Source organism: Hylaeus anthracinus, unplaced genomic scaffold (genome assembly GCF_026225885.1).
Source record: "Hylaeus anthracinus isolate JK02 unplaced genomic scaffold, UHH_iyHylAnth1.0_haploid 2, whole genome shotgun sequence".
Lineage (NCBI taxonomy): Eukaryota > Metazoa > Arthropoda > Insecta > Hymenoptera > Colletidae > Hylaeus > Hylaeus anthracinus.
The window spans coordinates 6,779,783-6,797,396 of NW_026534838.1; the positions used below are offsets into that span (position 1 = coordinate 6,779,783).

Genomic DNA, 17,614 nt, shown 5'->3' on the forward strand with positions numbered 1-17,614 from the left:
TAATCCATTTTGAGATAACTCTTCCATTATCGATAAGACCTTATTCGTTGGTTTTCGAGGAATTACATTATTAACTCGCAATTCTTTATCACAGATATAATGGAAAAGTTATTCGAAAAGAAATCTATTTTCAAACAAAATATGAGTGGAACGTCGATCGATTAGGAATGGTACAACTAAATCGAAATTCTTGGATTTTAGCATGATAATAGTTGGACGGTGGGAGGCAAAGTTATGAAGGATGCGAAACATTTTTCAGATATTCCCGTTCAAAGTGATTGACTTTATCTCACTGTAACGGAAGCCATTCGGAAAATGGATTTGACGAAATCTTTCAGGCATGGAAATAAATGTTCAACCGTTCACGATACTTACTCGTGAATTGGTACATTAAAGTACTAAATTTAATTAGTAGTAGTCTGTGCACTACACGAAAGAACAATTCAAAAGCTACAGAATCAAGCCGTAGAAAGAAAGAAGAAAACTCGGGAAAAACTTTCGATTCATCCTAATATTAACTCGAGTTCGAAGCAAATTCATTGTTCGTGACATTCAAGCAGGTCCTGGATATCGATGAATTTTTCAAAACTAGCATAACAGAGAACGCTGGAAGTAACATATTTATTATCAATTAGTAACCCGAGGAAGGGTGGCACGGGGATGGATTTGGTCGAAAAACAGTATGGAATAATCGACACGCAGTCACGTTCGCGTGGTAGAACAAGGGCTACCAAAACGCGATCGTTTAGGTAATGCAGTCAGGGAGACAAATGCGATATCCCGTCTCATAGCTATACCAGAATTTCAATGGAGCAGATGATATTCAGCGATTCGCAGACGTCGGTAACGAAATTGGACTCGCGTGTCACTGGCATACCAATAAGCGATACGCGGCGAACTCTGTACGCTTTATTTTCTCTGAATATGACGCGACCTATCCACGAGCACGTATTTGTCAGGGAGCAGGAACAGAACCACTCGACTGTTTCCTGAGAGAAGCGGCCTGACATTTTTATGCGATTCGTTTCTACGGATGTGTGCAATATGCCAAGAATACCCTTTGAGCACGGTTTACCAAATCACTTTATCCCTGACAAGCGATGAACTCTTAAATTCGACTCGATCGTGGGTCATCTCGATCGTTGCGAATTGATTTTAACCCTTTCGGTACTGCTGCCCTCAGGGGCTGTAGCTATGTATAATCACAGCTACAGTACGGGCTTAGCAACCCCGAGCTACCCGAGCTAGAGGAGGGCCAGCGGGCCCCAATAGATGAGGTGCAAGAGATACTGCAAACAGTATTAAAATAATGCAGAGGTCATGTAAGACGATGATAAGAAGTATGGAAATAAGTTTAGTGGAAAACTTCCTTGTATCACGAATTTATAACAGCAGTTAGCTCCTCCGTACCGAAAGGGCTAAAGAATTCGAGGTAAGACAACAGCTTTCTTAAAAGACACATTCTGATGTGTCTGGGGGATCGAAGTGGGAAATGGAGCGAAAGTCCGAGAATGTTCGCAATCAGCACGGGATTCATCGATTCGTCCGCGTTAGGTCCAGACAGGATAAATTTTCACGTCTGCTCGTTTCGCGCGGAATTACCAAGCGTAATATCACCTTCGCGTTTTATTCTTGCGGCGTAATCGAGTCGCTAGCCGGGCTTCGGGATCGTCAAAGGACGCGTAATAAAAGAAGTCAAATATCAATAGGAAGATGCCTCGAAAGAAATGAACGGTGAGAACGAGGATGCACCTCAGAGCTGGAATTGTACAATCGCTTCCGCCCTGGTAGTCAGGTCTGGGAAAAAGATTCTGTTGGATAGTCCTTTCGTTAATAAACTCGATATTAATCGTTTTTTTTCCTTCCTTCGGCCCTTCTTATTAGCGCGCCGGGTAAATACTTGAAACGTATCCGCCTGAAAGAGGGAAAGGAATAGGGACGCTTTCCTGGTTATTAACCGACCGTTTCGCCCTCTAGACAGATATACGTGTTTGCTGGAAATCTCATTATACCATTTCTGAGAACATGAGTTTCCTTCGTGGATACGTTACCAGGTTAAAAACGCGTTTAGAGTTCCAGAACGAATGATTCTCGATGTTCGATTAAATCGATTGGCAGTTAAAATTTGTCACTAAATTCACTCGCAAATAATATAAGCAGTATTTTATGCGTCGAACAATAGTCGTATCGAACTCACCTCGATTATATGTTTTATGATGCTTCAATTCATGCGGCTGACAGCTGCGAAACTAAAACCTATGTGGCCGAACTTCAAAGCAGTGCTGCGCGCGTATCGACGCGGCAGCTGCTAACGCAAATTCAAAACATTCGTAGGGGTTCGCGGTTATTACATGATAGTGGAAGCTTTTGAAATTTGTAAGTAAAGTTCGAAGCATTTAAAAGACACTCGAACGTTTGCCACACTTGTACGTGACCATTGTAAACAATAATGATATTAAAAACTGGGCGTCGAATCGATAAATCTCGTGGAAACGAATTGCGAGGCACATTGTCGAGTTCTCGTTGAAAGTTTTTGTTTCGCGGACACTAAAGTCGAGTGGCATTTCCCGACAAAACTTTCCAATATTCGTAAAATATTGCTTTCTCGACTATCTCGTATCCACTTTAACACGTTTCATTTTGCTCGAATGTACAGTCGAAAACTGTATCAAAATATCTGAATTTTAACCGTCAACGAAATTTAATCATTTCCCTGGGTCTGAATTTAACCGTACAATTTATAACATTAATTCTAATAACTGCTCGAATAACTACAAAATTGTTGCTTCCCGAAGTAACTATTTTAAAGAAGACGTACGTGCTTGTAAATATAACTTTTCTAAATACAGTCTCGTTGTTTTAGGAACATTGTCTTAAAAATCTTGCTGGTATGGACCCCGCACTCGGACACACAGATGCATGATAGAGTCGAGCTCCAGCAGCATTGATTTTTCTTCAAGCCGCCTGGTATGTATAAAGACAATACCCGATATTTGGTAATCGCAGATCGGGAACACGAGATTCTCAGCAGTTAGTGTGACGCTTATGTGTCATCGATATCGTTGTCTAGACAGCCCGACCTGCTCACGAGAATAACATCCCTTAATTGGAGTGTATGTTTTAATTCATTTGGCATTTTAGACTCGGTCGACAGAAGAAGGTATTTCTATTGCATGAACGAATAACATATTTATCGTGACCTGTTTACGATAACCTACTTGTGAAAATGTCGACGTAGAGTAACGTTTCCAGCTTCGTCCTGAGACAAATATTAGATTCTGACGCAAATGCCCCGTCTGTTCTCGACTCATCGTTGCAAATTAATGGCGAATTAATTTGCGAGTAAGACATTCTCCGATATTCCGTCTGGAATAAGAAGAACTGTTCGTTAACATTAATCATCTGTTGCGATGAATTAAATGTTTTGAAATTTTACGGATTCAACACCCCTCTCGATAATGTGAATTAGACGGAAAAAAGAAATAAGACTGTTTAATTTGTTTGTTATTGAAACTTTGAATCTAGATCATTTTGTCCATCTCTGTCTGTCGTCGATGCTTAGATGATTCACTTTTGACGGCACGTACCGACCAAAAATTCACCCTCGCACCTCTGGGGTATGGTCCTTCAGGGACCGGTGGGGAACGTTAAGGGGTTCGAGGGGTTAAAAGTCGAAGAGCTAAGGGCCTAAACTTCTCACGAATGGGCGGCGGGTTGATATACGAAATTGTCCTTTTAAGATCATACGAGTAAAAGTTGCGGAATTCCTGTATGTTGTATAAACCCGGGGTGACTTACTTTAAACGTGAATTCACTGGAGTACAGTTTTATTTTACACCCTTATCGAGGGTCCACCCTTCATGCAAAATTAAAATCGAACTCCTCCTGCATATTTAGAACTCGTGCATATTTCGTATTACTTTTCGTGTGTTTTCTGTCCTTAAAAAGACTACCAAATTTTGTTTAAATACTCAACGCGCGATAAACTTGAACTCGATCTACAACATCTATTCAAATTTATTGAATAACGTGACGCAATTAATTAATTTCTTTGGTCCACGCGTGTCTCGACTTGTCGGGAACGATTTCGCACCGATTTATGTTCACTTCTCTCACTTTTTACAACTCGTTTTTATATAATCCAAGTCTGTATTACCTGGAACGACGATTCCTTTTTCTTTGACAAATTCGATATTGGAAAATCTTCCGCTGGTGTGGCCATAAAATGTGTGTCTCTGGTGGTTTTAAATCTTCAAATGCCAGAACATACGGAACCAGATGGGACTCGAGTAGATAAATTAATGTTTACCTCGAACTTTGTAAGGACACTTATGCACGTATAATTAAAGCAGTTTATTTTTCATTTCAGAATAGAAATCCGTAAAAAATTGAAGTTTCTTTTGGATGAGTTTTCGTTCTAATTTACAAACTTGATTAGCTATAGATCGTAGAAGCAATACAATACGACAGTGAACGCATTGTACAATCGTAACTGGGAAAGTTGTTGTTTTACACGAAACACTGTCTGTACCATTGCGTTATTTCCTCCGACGAGAGAATGGGAGACGAGCTTTTTAAAATTGGAGAGTTCCGACAGGAACAATGAGCAAAACGATTATTTGCGGAAATTCGTGGCCCTTGGAAGGAGCCGTGCCGCCTAGATTCTCGTTTCAGTATTCCCAAACGCAAATTCGAGCTGTATCAATAATTACGCGTGTCGTTTCATCAATTAAATCCGATTCATTAAGCTAAAGACAGGAGCCGTAAAGGAACAGAATCCTCTTAGAAAGGAGCCATCGAGCAAATTTCTTGGATCGCGCAACGGGGAGTATCTAAATTTCCAGAGTCTCTGAGCTCCCACTGTCCGTGTAACTAACTTTCGTCTTTAAAGTCTGCGAGTGTGTACATTAAGGTCTTTGTAGGTAAGACCGCCACCCAGTCTCGATCTCTACTCGTGCATCTTGCATCAGTTCTCCTCTGAGAGAGAAGGTCGACCACGCTGGTTGATACCGGTGGTACTTCCTAATTAACTCTCTGGATTTCCTTGCACGCCGCCGTTGCAGTGTCATTATCCTCGCGCGGAACTGGAAACCGAGTGTTGCTTACACGCGAGCCGACAGTCGGTGCTCAGACCGAAGAGGTGTCAAGTGCATCCATCGAGCACCGATATGATGCACACAGAATCCATTCTTTCATACGTCACGTGTCTACTGTATTTTTCAGTACTTAACTGTCCACGATTCGGTGGAAACTCTGACAGATTTCAATCCGGTGATCAACATTCAAACAGTACTGAAATAATACGCTTTCCTGGCTATTTTTATTTTGTTCTCCGTTTGGTATCCGAAAAGAGTATAAACGTAATAATTAACGAAGTCGTATACGGGTGGAAGAAAGGTGACTTCTCGAGATTACGACAAGTATAAAAAACAGGGTTGTAACGTTCAAAAGATTTACGGGGAGAAAGGGTCGACAGTAAAATATATTTTCATAGTAATGCGAGGGTACATGTTCAAATAGATGCACGCGATATTTTAGTTGTAGTCTACGCGTTGCGATCAGCGGAACTTGTCACATCGATTGCATTTGTTAATTAACTGTCTGACTGCTAATTATGAAAAGTAACTAATATACATATATACACTAACGATCAAAACTTAGCGGACAAATGTTTAAACGGTTCAACAACATGGAAGTTTTCAACCGATTGGAATTAAACTCCGTGAGGAGTAGTTTTGTAGTGTCCTCTAGGCGTGTGTAAAGTTACATGGGCGAGGGTTGATGCGAAGGGGTACCTCCTACTGGCCAAGCGGTAGATCGATTATCGACCGCGAAAGCCACGAAACGAGCGCGGTACGATCGTGTGAGAAACGCCTAAGCAGGGAAAGCGGGAGAATGGCAGATTGCCTACCCACCAGGCGCTTCTGCATGCCGACTCCGTCCGACCCACTTACTAGGCTTTCAAATCTCCTCCGACTTGACAACGAAAGCGTGATTAAAAAAATCTGAATTTTTGGGGACCTGTTAATAAAGCATTCGCGGACCCGATACCATGAACGGCGTTGACGTGAGGTTGCTCGTTCACCCTGCAGATGGGCCTGCAGTTGGGGGTGGGTTTTCCCCAAAAAACGAAATTTTCGAATTTTATTGCCATTCACGTGGGAAAAAGACATCAAAACTGTATCGCCCCGATGCCCTGGACTGTTGGACATGTAATCCACCCAACGAAACAACGTTCCAACCCTCACACTTGGGGGTGGACCACCCCTACCTCTGTCCCTCTCCCATCAGCTCTGGGGAAAGTTTTCGAAACGGAACCTTTCCGGCATTCATCGTACTTAACGTATCGAGAACAAACATGGTGAATTTCATCGCCCTCCGATGCGTGGAAGTGTTTTTTTACGAAGGGGGTTGAAAATTTTCAAGCTGCTCCACCCTCCCCCCAAAGGGCGTCTATGGGGAGCACGGTATGGGTGATGGCATTTTCTGGATCAGGGGAGTCCAGAGAATGCATTGAGTCCAAAATCGAGACCGTCGACCAAAAATTGTGCATTTTGTAGAGGGCATCAAGGAGAGTCGCCCCAAAAGTTTTTTTGAATTTTTCATCCCCTTCCGTCATCCCTGGCCAGTTTCAAAGAGGCGTTTTTTTACACCCTCCCCTTTAGAGGGATGAATTAACCCCTTCGCATCAACCCTCGCCAATGCAACTTTGCACACACCCAGAAGACACTTGAAGATCCGTAATTCCTCACGAAGTTTCACCGAAATCGGTTGAAAGCTCTCATAGTTATGAGCATTTGAAAAATCGTTCCGGTTTGCTTGTCCGGTATATCGTCATTTAATTTGATTAAAGCAGCTGCGTCGAATATCGTGTAATTATTTATCATTTTCAATGAATGTTTTTTTCCATAATGAGCTCCAAACGTATGCGATTATTGGTTGAATCTTCAGTTATTCAAGTCATCGCAAATGGGACCAGAGATATGTTCTTTTCGGTGGGGTTCTCGATGATTTTTTATCAAACCAGTCTGGGGTATCCTGTATTTCTAACGTGACTCCTCGTATCGAAAAGAGGAAAGTGAAGTCGCCTGGGATAACCCCTGGGTCTGGAATAGCTCGGGATCCTTGGTCTCGTGGGCGTTCCACGTATCCAGGTGGTTTTATATCATACGATTTTAAAGTCACCGTCAGACGTAAAGTTTACACGTGTCCTTCGCGATCTTTTTCATTCGTTCTACCGTACCACGGAAAGTCATTGAAGATGTGGAGGGAGAACGTGAGAGAGGAGAAAAGGAAGGGTGAGTTTCGTCCAGGGCCTGCTAGTGGACTCGTCGATAAGGACACCTAGCAGGCCCGTGCCTTAGACGTGCCGGGACGTTTGGAGTTTCATCGGGAATGACTTGTATACGAATGTTAGGCGGGATCGAGAACTTGTGAGAACACGAACCAAATGATTTCTCATTACGCGACTAGCTGTGTCGTAAAATTTCATCGATCGTTCATCGTCAGGGAAACATATTCTCCCCTCAGTGTTTGGCAAATGTTTGCCCCTATCCACTCGCCCGCGCATTTCATCCGTATGCCTCGTTACACGGGCGCCCCTCGCAAGCGCGAAAAACAATTGAATTCTTCGCCGAAAGCGTCACCCTCTCCCTTATCAAGGAGCGATTCAGATACGAGTATTTATTGAAATTATTTCACATTCGATGACGCGACGCGCGTCACGGTACTGCGAGTACGAATTAGGTAGAATCCATGGTATTGCATTACATAATTACATAGCCACTTCATTATTGTACCTGCATATACACCGTGGGGGTTGGAAGGGGAAAGAGAGAGGTAGACGGGAGGATGACGGGTGGTTAAACCTTCCGCGAGGGATGAAAATTCAGTTCGACGTGCAATCACTGAATTTCAGACACGCGTACGTCGGTAAATTGCCGTCGATACGGAAATATCGGCTTGACGCATGAATTGCGTGTACGCGCGTCCATTATATATTTATACACGGTGCCATTGCGATTACACGACCGCTCGGATTCACGTCCAAGTTGAACGTTATAATTTTAACAAATGTTAAATAGCCGATTTTCCCGCGTGCGCGCGCCGAGCAAGTAAATATTCATGCTCGGGTATATATGCATACGTACGCTGGTACGAGCACGTAGCCATATTCGAGGATTATTGCCCCGGGCCGGCGCGCGGCGAGTCGCGAAGGCTTTATACGGTCTACGATTTTGTTCTGCCTCGAAACCATTGACCGTGTGTCCGACGGATGGTCCCTTTCTTTTTTCCCTACGATATTTTTCCTCCATACTTAACAACTCCTGCGTGGAGCAAATATTACGGGGCAGATGAGCTATCACCGCTAATCAATTTATGCGTGTTTTAGGAAGAAGCGTGAAATATGGAAATGGAATCGCGACGAGAGACAGTTGTTCTTCAGTATAGCTGTTTAGAACCTGCCCCGAACCGGCCCTGTTTACAATGCTGCGACTCCTATCGACACCCAGGTAGACCCCCAAAGATTTCAGAACTCTTCTTTACTTCAAACTATATATATACTTATAGGTAATGTTAATATTGTTCTAAATGACTAAAGACTGAGAATCCTGATCGATAGATCTGGACAGTACAGCAGCGACAAAGGGCGGTGTCGTTGATAAGTATAACTAGGAATAGAGTATTCTCGGGGTAGTCGCATGATAGAGTTAAAATAGACAGACGAAGGCGGCAATGATATATCATTGGCGTCGATCGATCATCTCCGGTGCTCCACTTCCAGCGTATTCACAAACACGCGATCGGGGGTAGGAGTAAACAGACTCCCCCGCGTTTGGAGCAGTTTCTCGTACACGCGTCGAAAGGCCGCCGAAAATTGCTGCCGCTCGCTTAATTTGAAAGCTCTTCGGCGACTTCTTAACGCGTAATTACGCCCTTGTCCCGATTTTCAAATGCGCTGACATTAAGCGTATGCGGGGCTCGAAAACGCGGCTAAGCGAGGAGAACCGTCGTCACCCTCGCCCCCGTTTTGTTTATCGCGCTTAGACTGGTGCGGCGCTGCGCGATGGTAAGTGCGAGCCGCGGTTACTTATAACCGGGGTTTCGAGCTGCACCGGTGCATCGCGTAACCACTTTATCAAAGAGTTCGAGAAGTTGGATCGCGCGCGCCGCTGGAAAAAGACAAAAGCTCCCGCAGCTGCCGCCGGAGAATATGGCTTTAAGGACGTTCTATCCGACGGCGGATAAATGGGCTCCATTCATTTAATAAAAATGCAAATTGCTCGGAATAATTTTTATGAGACAGTGGGCCATCCGGCAATCGATTACGGCGATTCCTAGAAATTAGAATTACGCCTCGAAGGATCGTCCGCGATCTGCCTGAAACTTGCAAATATTTCTTCTCCTGAATTATATAATTAAAGTTATATAATTAAAGTATCCGCTTACTTAACCTCGCCAGGAACGAATTCCAAATGGATATTTGTCTCGCTCTAATCGAATGCGCGCGAATCGAAGCAATTTTTATCCGCGCATCGAAACGTACACTGGCACTCCTAGTAGAAAAAGCCGTACTAGGTCAGACGTCATGGTCAGACTCGGTAAGGCAAAATTACTCGGCGCTGTCCACATTCTACTTACTCACAGTACTACATTTCCCTTAATCTCTGACTGTTCTTTCCCTCTACAATGCCGGACTATATTTTGGTTTTAAACTGGCTTCCACAATATCCTCACGTACGATTTCTCCCGGGTATTATTTCCGACCAACGATATTTTTCCCTTTTATTTTTTCCATATATTGTATAATATTTTCCTATCGTGGACGCCTATTTTTCATTTTGCGTAGACAGAAATGTTACAATTATTTCGGTTGGATCAATTGGATAGAAATATCGAATTTAATCCAATAACAAAAATGTATCTCGTTTTTATTTGAAGTTCTCGCAGAGACAGTTCTTGGAAGTGCAGGGGGATAAGCCTGCTAATAATTTTATTTTTGCTTCCACCCATAATCCAACAATTTCAATATGTATTATTTAGTATAATAGAGCATGCATTGGTCTATAAAAATCAAAATTTTGTAATGGTCTCGGGTAGCGCATTCTCTTTGTTTGAAATGTAGAGCACGTATGCCAGCGACATCGAACTCTAGAAACCACGCATACTCGAACGCAAAGAGGCGAAATTTTTCCAAGGAACCACCGGTATCGTACATCTCCGAGCTGTTGTAACCCCTTAAATCCGTTGGCGAAACGCGGGCAGAATGTTTGCCAGTCAATTCTCGCGTCGCCTGGCCACTCGACACGGTTCTGACGAACTACTTTCCCAGTGTACGGCCGCAAGATATCACGGGGCTGAAGTTTGACCGTTCCGAAAGAGGATATATCCCTTGCATCGTTTATGACGGGTTTCTGATTCCGAGATGAGTGTACGTGGGATGCATAAGATAGGGTCTCACCTCGGTAAATCTGCACGTGACCCTAATACAGGTTACCGCGTCGCCCGGATTCGCACGTTCCCATGTGCATCCTAAAGTCTAAACACTTCTGTATGAGCCCCGGATTTGGTTCACCACAGTCGCTTCCCTCGTGCACGCTCGTGCGCGCCAAAACCCACAGACGGTGGACAACGCGCGCGTGTTTATCCATCTGCATCGCGTGTGTAACTCGCGTTTACAGAAACAACTTGATCCACTTTTCTGGACAGAACACCGTCGGCGACCAAGCCGGGGTTTTAAACTACTCTTTCGCCGCGACCTTTTGATTTTACCGGTCACTTTTAATCCTCTCATCGCGACGCGATGGATCGCCAGAGCATACTGCCGGCACTCGCGTTTCACCGAAAATCACGAACGACGGTAATTAATTTTGAAGCCTTTGATCACTCCACGCGATTACGTTTTTGTAACAATTTGAAAATTATCGGGGATGTGAAAAATTAGTCAGTTTTGATAAGAAAAAAATGTCAAATGTCGCTTCATTTTTGACGATCGTTTTCACCGTTTCAAGTTGAATGAAAGTCATCCAAAAATAAATTTTTATATGGAACTTTATCCCTCCGAGCGATTCACTTGTTACTTATTGTCAATGTCAAAATATCCTTTTTTAACTGCTTGCATTTTCCCACCACGCAAACTGTCTTCGGCCGCATATATAACCAAATATGGTCATGTTTGCTATCGATCGTTCGCACTCTCTTTTCTCACGTGGACCTCGCTGGGCCTGATAACTCGTGGGTTCTTTCCACCGTCACTTTCTCTCTTTCACTCTCGCGACACTACGTCAGTAATCAAAATGAAACTATTGACCGAGTCGATGGAAGCGCGATCGAGTTACATTAAACGTTATCAAGACGAGACCGTCTACTCCGAAGGACATTAATATCTCATCAAACAACATCTACATACGCGAATAGTAGTCCCGGGAATCAATATTGAAAGGAATTTCCAGGACGACAAACTAATGTGTCGTTCGTGGAACGGCCGACAACAAACAGTCTAGAACAAACTGAGCGTTTGAGACGCGTTCCAGGGCGACATAATTCCCAACGATAACGTCGCTCGTCGACCATTAGACGCCACCGAGTGACGGTCGCGACGCCGACGCCGTGGTAATCGCCGTCGATAGACGCCTGATCAATTAGACAACCGAGTAATTTGCGCCTCCTCCGGTTGTTTGCCACGCGAAACGATCGGATGCGGCCATTCGTCCAGACGTTTCCGGATATTCGGCTTGTATTCATATAAGCAACGGGATACCGACGCATCCGCTCTGCGCTTGAAAGCGGACTGGGCGATATCGACTTTCGTTTCAATATTCAGTTTCTTGAATAAAACAACAGTCGCTGACCAGCAGACTCGGCCTGCTCTATATACGATACATCGGCCATTCCATATATGCTCTAATCATCTTGTTATAACAGCTTTTGTGCCAGACTTCACCGAAGCGTTGATGTCTTGATGAAGCTACCGCGGCAGACTATTTATGAGAGTAGATTGAGTTTGTTTCGGAACTTTTCTCTTGCGTGCGATGCCCGACCGGCCTTTTGGCTCGAAAATTCGTTCTGCTCGAGGGTTTTATCAAGGGAGTCCTTCTTTTGCGTTTGGGGATGCAGCGAACCTATGGTTCGGAGGATATCCGAGTCGAAAAATTTTAATTGAATAGCATTAACCCTGTTATGAATAAGCATTTATCGTAGAGAAATTTGTGCGTTTAAGGAGACTTTCCTGTATCCTTTCGCGTATAGAGGGTGTTGCCTGTATCTCTGGGTCTGTGTGTAGAAACTGTCGCGAAACGTTCCGCGTCTGAGCACGGTTATGTAAGTTTGAGCGCGGGAATTGGTCGCAACCCTCCTTCCGCCTCCTCTCCCTTAAAGGATGTCGCTCGGAATGCCGTAGATTCGAGTTCGCGAAAGGATCTGTTTTGCCGTGCGACGACGTCGGCGCAATAAGAACAATTATGATAATAATTGAATGGTTAACGGCGGCGCGTAGCAAGAAATTCCGACGAACTTCGTCGACTGTCGCGAATACTTTGGTTATTAGATTGCAGTCGGGCCGAAGATAATGATTTAACGCGTAGCGAGCGGAGGGCTGCCGACCCTTAATGGAAAATATGGAATCGGATTGTTTCGATGTTAATGGAAAGCGGTATTAAATTTCGATGAATGCGCGACAGTTTCCCGTCGAGACTTCTCGTTGCTTCTTCGTGAGCTAAATACTCGAAAGGTTCTGCGCGAAATAAACGAGAAGCTCGGTCTGTCAGCTGGCCGGGGAGATACCGTCCTCTATCCCTGAAAAGATGCGGTCTGCTTTGTGTCCATCCTAGAATGCATAGATTACACAGGCATATCGGTGCGACTGTGGTATGCGATTGAATGCTGCCACTGCACACGATTCGATACGTGATCCGTACCCTATCGCTCTGTGTACATGCGTGTATAGCGCATAATTGATAGATGTGCTTACAATCGGTATGTGTACGTTCTACACGAACGGATCTTCAAGGGTTTCGACTTTCAGCCGTACAGTCGGTACCATTCCACGTTTACCCCTTATCGTTAGCGAAAGCATCGGGACGTAGAAGGGGGGCGAAGAGGTATAATCCCTGAGTAATTTTCTTCCAAAGGCAAAGGTGGCTTTCCCAAGACTTTATCCCAGTTTACAAAGCAAAAACAAATCAAGAGTGGCTGCGGAGCGATGTCCCAGAGATCATTTCAGCGGAGGGCTGTCCCTTTGGTAGCTCAGATTTCCATCCGCCTGATTGTATACCGTGCCCCTGGCTAGAAAATTCAACTCAATTGCTCGATCCTTATTCTTTTCGCAAATTTTGATTCTGTAATTCTTTGAAAGAATCCAAATCTTCGAGTGTTAACTTTTAACGAATCCAATTTCTACCAATCGTCCAAAGTTGTAAGACTCAGCTCCGATACTCGCAATCTCTTCTACGGATAGAGTAACTCGCGTCCGCTAAGATCGTTGCCAATTTATATGTAGGGTTATCGCAAAACAACTTTCTTCCCCGTAACAACTTGGGCAACTCGTCGCCGTGGTCGGTGCGCAAAGTTTACGGTGGCTTTCCTCAAAACGCCAGACTCCAAAATAAAAATGGTAGAAAAAGCAAAAGGGAGTTCTGTCTCTCCAGTGGCGCGTTATACGTTTGAGGAGTACGAAACAAAATGGAATTTCGAGGGATTTAAAAGAAAACCGGTCGACCTCGTGTACATCCTGCATACGGTTACGATGCGGGCGCGCATAAATCTGACTGTTTCTATAGCACGATTCTTCGCCGTTGAAACAGTCATTAAAGCCTTTATTTCGAATAGATGAATTTCCACGGTCGCAAACTGCGAAACTCTTTCACGTCTTACGAGCCGTGCTGGAAATCGTTATACTGGGCTGCATTATTGCCATAACGAAGATTTACGATGCACGCGACGTCCCCTGCAATATTTGCGGCGAATTTGTCATTTCGCCGTGCCGGTTATTACTTTTAGGTTGTTGCTGGCCGCGGTGTACGGCGCCAGCTATGCTAAACAATGAATGTACCGATGCGTCGATTCGGTTAGGGGAGAAATCCCCTTACCTTAAGGTTAGAAAGCGACGGAGTGAAATTTGTTCAGTGTCCGAATATCAAAATTACTCTCTGTAGATTTATTCGGACCACGTATCACGTACACGACGTCTGGATTATTTTCAGCCTGTCCAATACGTCGTAATTGGGTCAGTTATTTTATCTAACTATTTTTGCGGATAATTCGTGGACGCTGTCGGCAAATGGCGCGGATACACGTTTTTCCCCTGTGTAATGAAATACCGAAGTTCCCCATTTAATTTAACTAACTTGTTGGGATGCACGGAAAGTCCCCTCTCTCTTTTGTCGGTCGTGTTGCATTATGTGTTCGACGTTTCAGAATGAGGGTACTCTCGCTGTATCGATTGACAGGTGGTGTACGCATACCCGCGGATTGTTTCTTCTTTACTGATAAAAATTAACTTATTAAACTTGGAAAAATGTGTCGATACCACTCCCCTGCGGCAACTTCTTCCCATTTCGAGTAAAATCATCAATGTTGCCGAACTAGCCTTTGCGTTCAGAGGCATTTAAATATATGTATGATCGATTCAATTGTGCCTTCGTTGACTATTATTATTATAGTATCAGTATGGATCACACTCGTCATAACGAAATAATTAATTTACTAATAACTCGCAGCTTGTGTTTACTATGAATAACGATTGATCGCGCAATTTTAGTCGCAAATGACGAGCACGAGAAAGAACGATGATGCCGGTTCATCGAGACGTTTTTCAATATACTTAAAGGTTGTTAAATTGTTCGTGATTCGCTGATATTACATACTTCTTCAAGGCGGAGGGTGTGACACTGAAACGGTAATATTCTTTCACGAGAAAGCTTTGTAAATGCGCGGAAACAAGAAATCAGGAAACACTAGGCGAAGCTTGTTAGAGGAACTTCTTTGAAACTTTCTCTTCGGCGCTGAACGTCTCTGTGAATTAGCGAACCCGATGTTCAGGACGTGACTAATAAAGGGCGCGATAATAGCAGTTACCTCTCGTTTCTATAACTCGAGTCTGATCGCGAGTACTTCTGCAAGAGTCTATCGAGATTTATTATATTCGTTCGTCGCAGTCTCTCGTTCGATCTTTGATTCCTTTTCCTTTGAAACGGCGTAAGGTGATTCGATGCAAAAGAGATGGATTAGGAATGTGAAAGAATTAGAATTAATTTGCTCGTTTGTGACGAAAGCATTCAGGCTTAAACATTGTTTCCGAGTCTATCAGATGCGTACAAAGATCGTGTAAAAAGACACGTCCGATCTCGCTTTCATTTCCTTGGTACTATTACTCACAGAAGGCTTAATTTTGAAGCAATTTGTCTGTCCAGTCCCCTTAACGCGCAAAAGCGAGGCGCGTAGCTCCGAAGCATCGCCACGGTTTTAGGTATGTTTCAGACTCTGACGAGCTTTGGATTCTGTAACAAAGGGTAAGCGGGGTAAGAAAGCCCATCCGCTAGTGGATGCCCCGCATTCATTTACAAAAGATGACCAGCCTGAACAAATGAAGGACCTTCTGCTCTCGGGCCAGCAGCACAGATAAAGCTGAAGGATCGATCCAAAAGCTCCCCACTACCGCGGTTCAGTCTCGAATACACGCAAGCGCAGCGACGCGGGAACCGTATTTATTATACATGTTTTATGAACGGACACACGCAAAGTGTGCGCGCAGAAAAGCAATTTGTTCCTGCGTGCGTACAGTTTCTTTGAATGTGCGCAGGTCCGCGTGCCTGTAAAGTTCCGTTACGGGGATATCCTACGCCGTTTACGAGCTTTTAATTGAATTCTCCGTATTTCCGCGTGGACGTTGAATTCCGTCTTGCCATTGAAGTCTCCCCCTCTCTTATTTTGTCTGGAATTGCTCGCGGTGAATGTTATCTTTGATTTGTCGCTGGCACAACTGCCGGGATAGCATCTGACTCCAAAACTTCGTTCCAACGAGCTAAGATCTTACGGTAACCGAGTGGGTATTAGAAACACATCGTTAGACTCTTATTGTAATGTTAAATAAATTTTCGAGACGGATGCATACGAGGGTGAAGGGCGCGTTTAGATATTGTTCGAGTGTATTCGTCTACGTCCGAATGTTAACAGGATCTAGTCATAAGGTATTCCGGATACGAAGCGTGGATTTTCCGCAGTTTCCTCGTGAATTTCTCCATTTCACGGACGATTTGTCCACGGCAAGGAGCATTGTCGCGTAGGGTCAGTACGCGGCGACTTTTTAAATCTCGTTTGGCCTTCTCTGCTCTCCGATTTCTCTCGGAATCTGATCCTGAACATTCCAAGTCGTTTATTATTAGTTCGTGATCTCGTTGACAAACGTCACTCCATCTCCTGTTTGTTATTCGAATTTTTCTTATCCAGACAAAGCAAGCAAATGAATATCCCTGCGGACGTAATGGAATCACAGAGAATTGAATAGGCATAGCCTGACTGATAACTATCGAGCTTGAATATTCCGTTCGTATCAAAGGTACGACGAGAAATTCGATCATCGCCGATATCCCAGTAAAACAGGGAGTTGGCTTTTTCGTTTTATTAGCGGAGGGCTCCCATGCATAGCAGCCGAGAAGTTTGCCAGAGGAGAAAAGTCGCTAGTCATTCGTCTGCCAATGTCGGTACTTTCGGTCAGCTTTAAAACTTCTTTGGTGATAGTTTGTCGAACACCGTGAGAACAAGCAAAGGGTGCCTCGAGGTTCTTTCCTTGGCAACTTTGGCTCCGAGCTGCCTTTACGGAAAAACGGATAAATGAATTGCTTTCGCGTTGGTAGCTGCTCGTGACTCCATTGTGCGACACCGACGTCCTCATTCGCGTTCATATTGTGCTTAACTCATTTGCATCGAGAAGCATTCACCCAAGTTACTAATATAATAAATGTGCCGCGGAATGTCTACGACAGGCGACGAATATATGTTGCATTAGGTTTGCCCTTTGGGTCTTTATATTCATTCTATTCTAGAATTCTCTTCCACGTTTCCATACATTCAGATATAAATAAATAGTTTACAGTAAAATATATAAATATCCACGATGGCTCTATCATAGAACACGATACGACATCTCTTACACGTTGCGGAGTACGGTAGACTAGCTCCATATCGGTAGATCCACTCTGTAGCTCGGCAAAAAATGAGATACAGCAACGCGGCATCTCATTTCGAAGCGCACCGTTTTCCAGAAGAATTTACACAAGGATCGTACGGCTCAGCCGCGAAAAAATCTTTATGCACCGAATCCCTGGTGAATCGTTTGATCCTGGCGACACGATAGCGCGTGGAAAATGAAGGAAACACCTTTGACTCCGACATCACTCCCAACCTGTTTAGTTGTCCGCCACGGTATCCCCGAATCTCCCTTTCGCGGACCGTGAAGCATTAAAAGTAATACATAATTATTCACGGTTCATTTCGTTTTCCCATTTCCTATTTACGGCGAGCCACCTCTTGCTCGTCGTGTGAGCAGGTTTGCCATCAGCAGCTTGTCCCGAACAGGGTGGGAAAAAGAGACGCAGCGAGGGCGCCGAGTGGAGGA

The 17,614-nt window shown here is 44.1% G+C and overlaps 1 protein-coding gene across 1 annotated transcript in view; it reads left to right on the top strand.

Annotated features, from left to right (window-relative positions):
* The first annotated feature begins 1,328 nt into the window (after positions 1-1,328).
* LOC128892926 (uncharacterized) overlaps positions 1,329-17,614 on the top strand; it is a 211,412-nt gene continuing 195,126 nt past the window's right edge. Inside the window, exons 1-3 of the mRNA XM_054153580.1 lie at positions 1,329-1,432; positions 2,864-2,967; positions 8,393-8,513. The gene's annotated coding sequence lies outside the window, so the exon portion shown is untranslated. The remainder of the gene's footprint in view (positions 1,433-2,863; positions 2,968-8,392; positions 8,514-17,614) is intronic.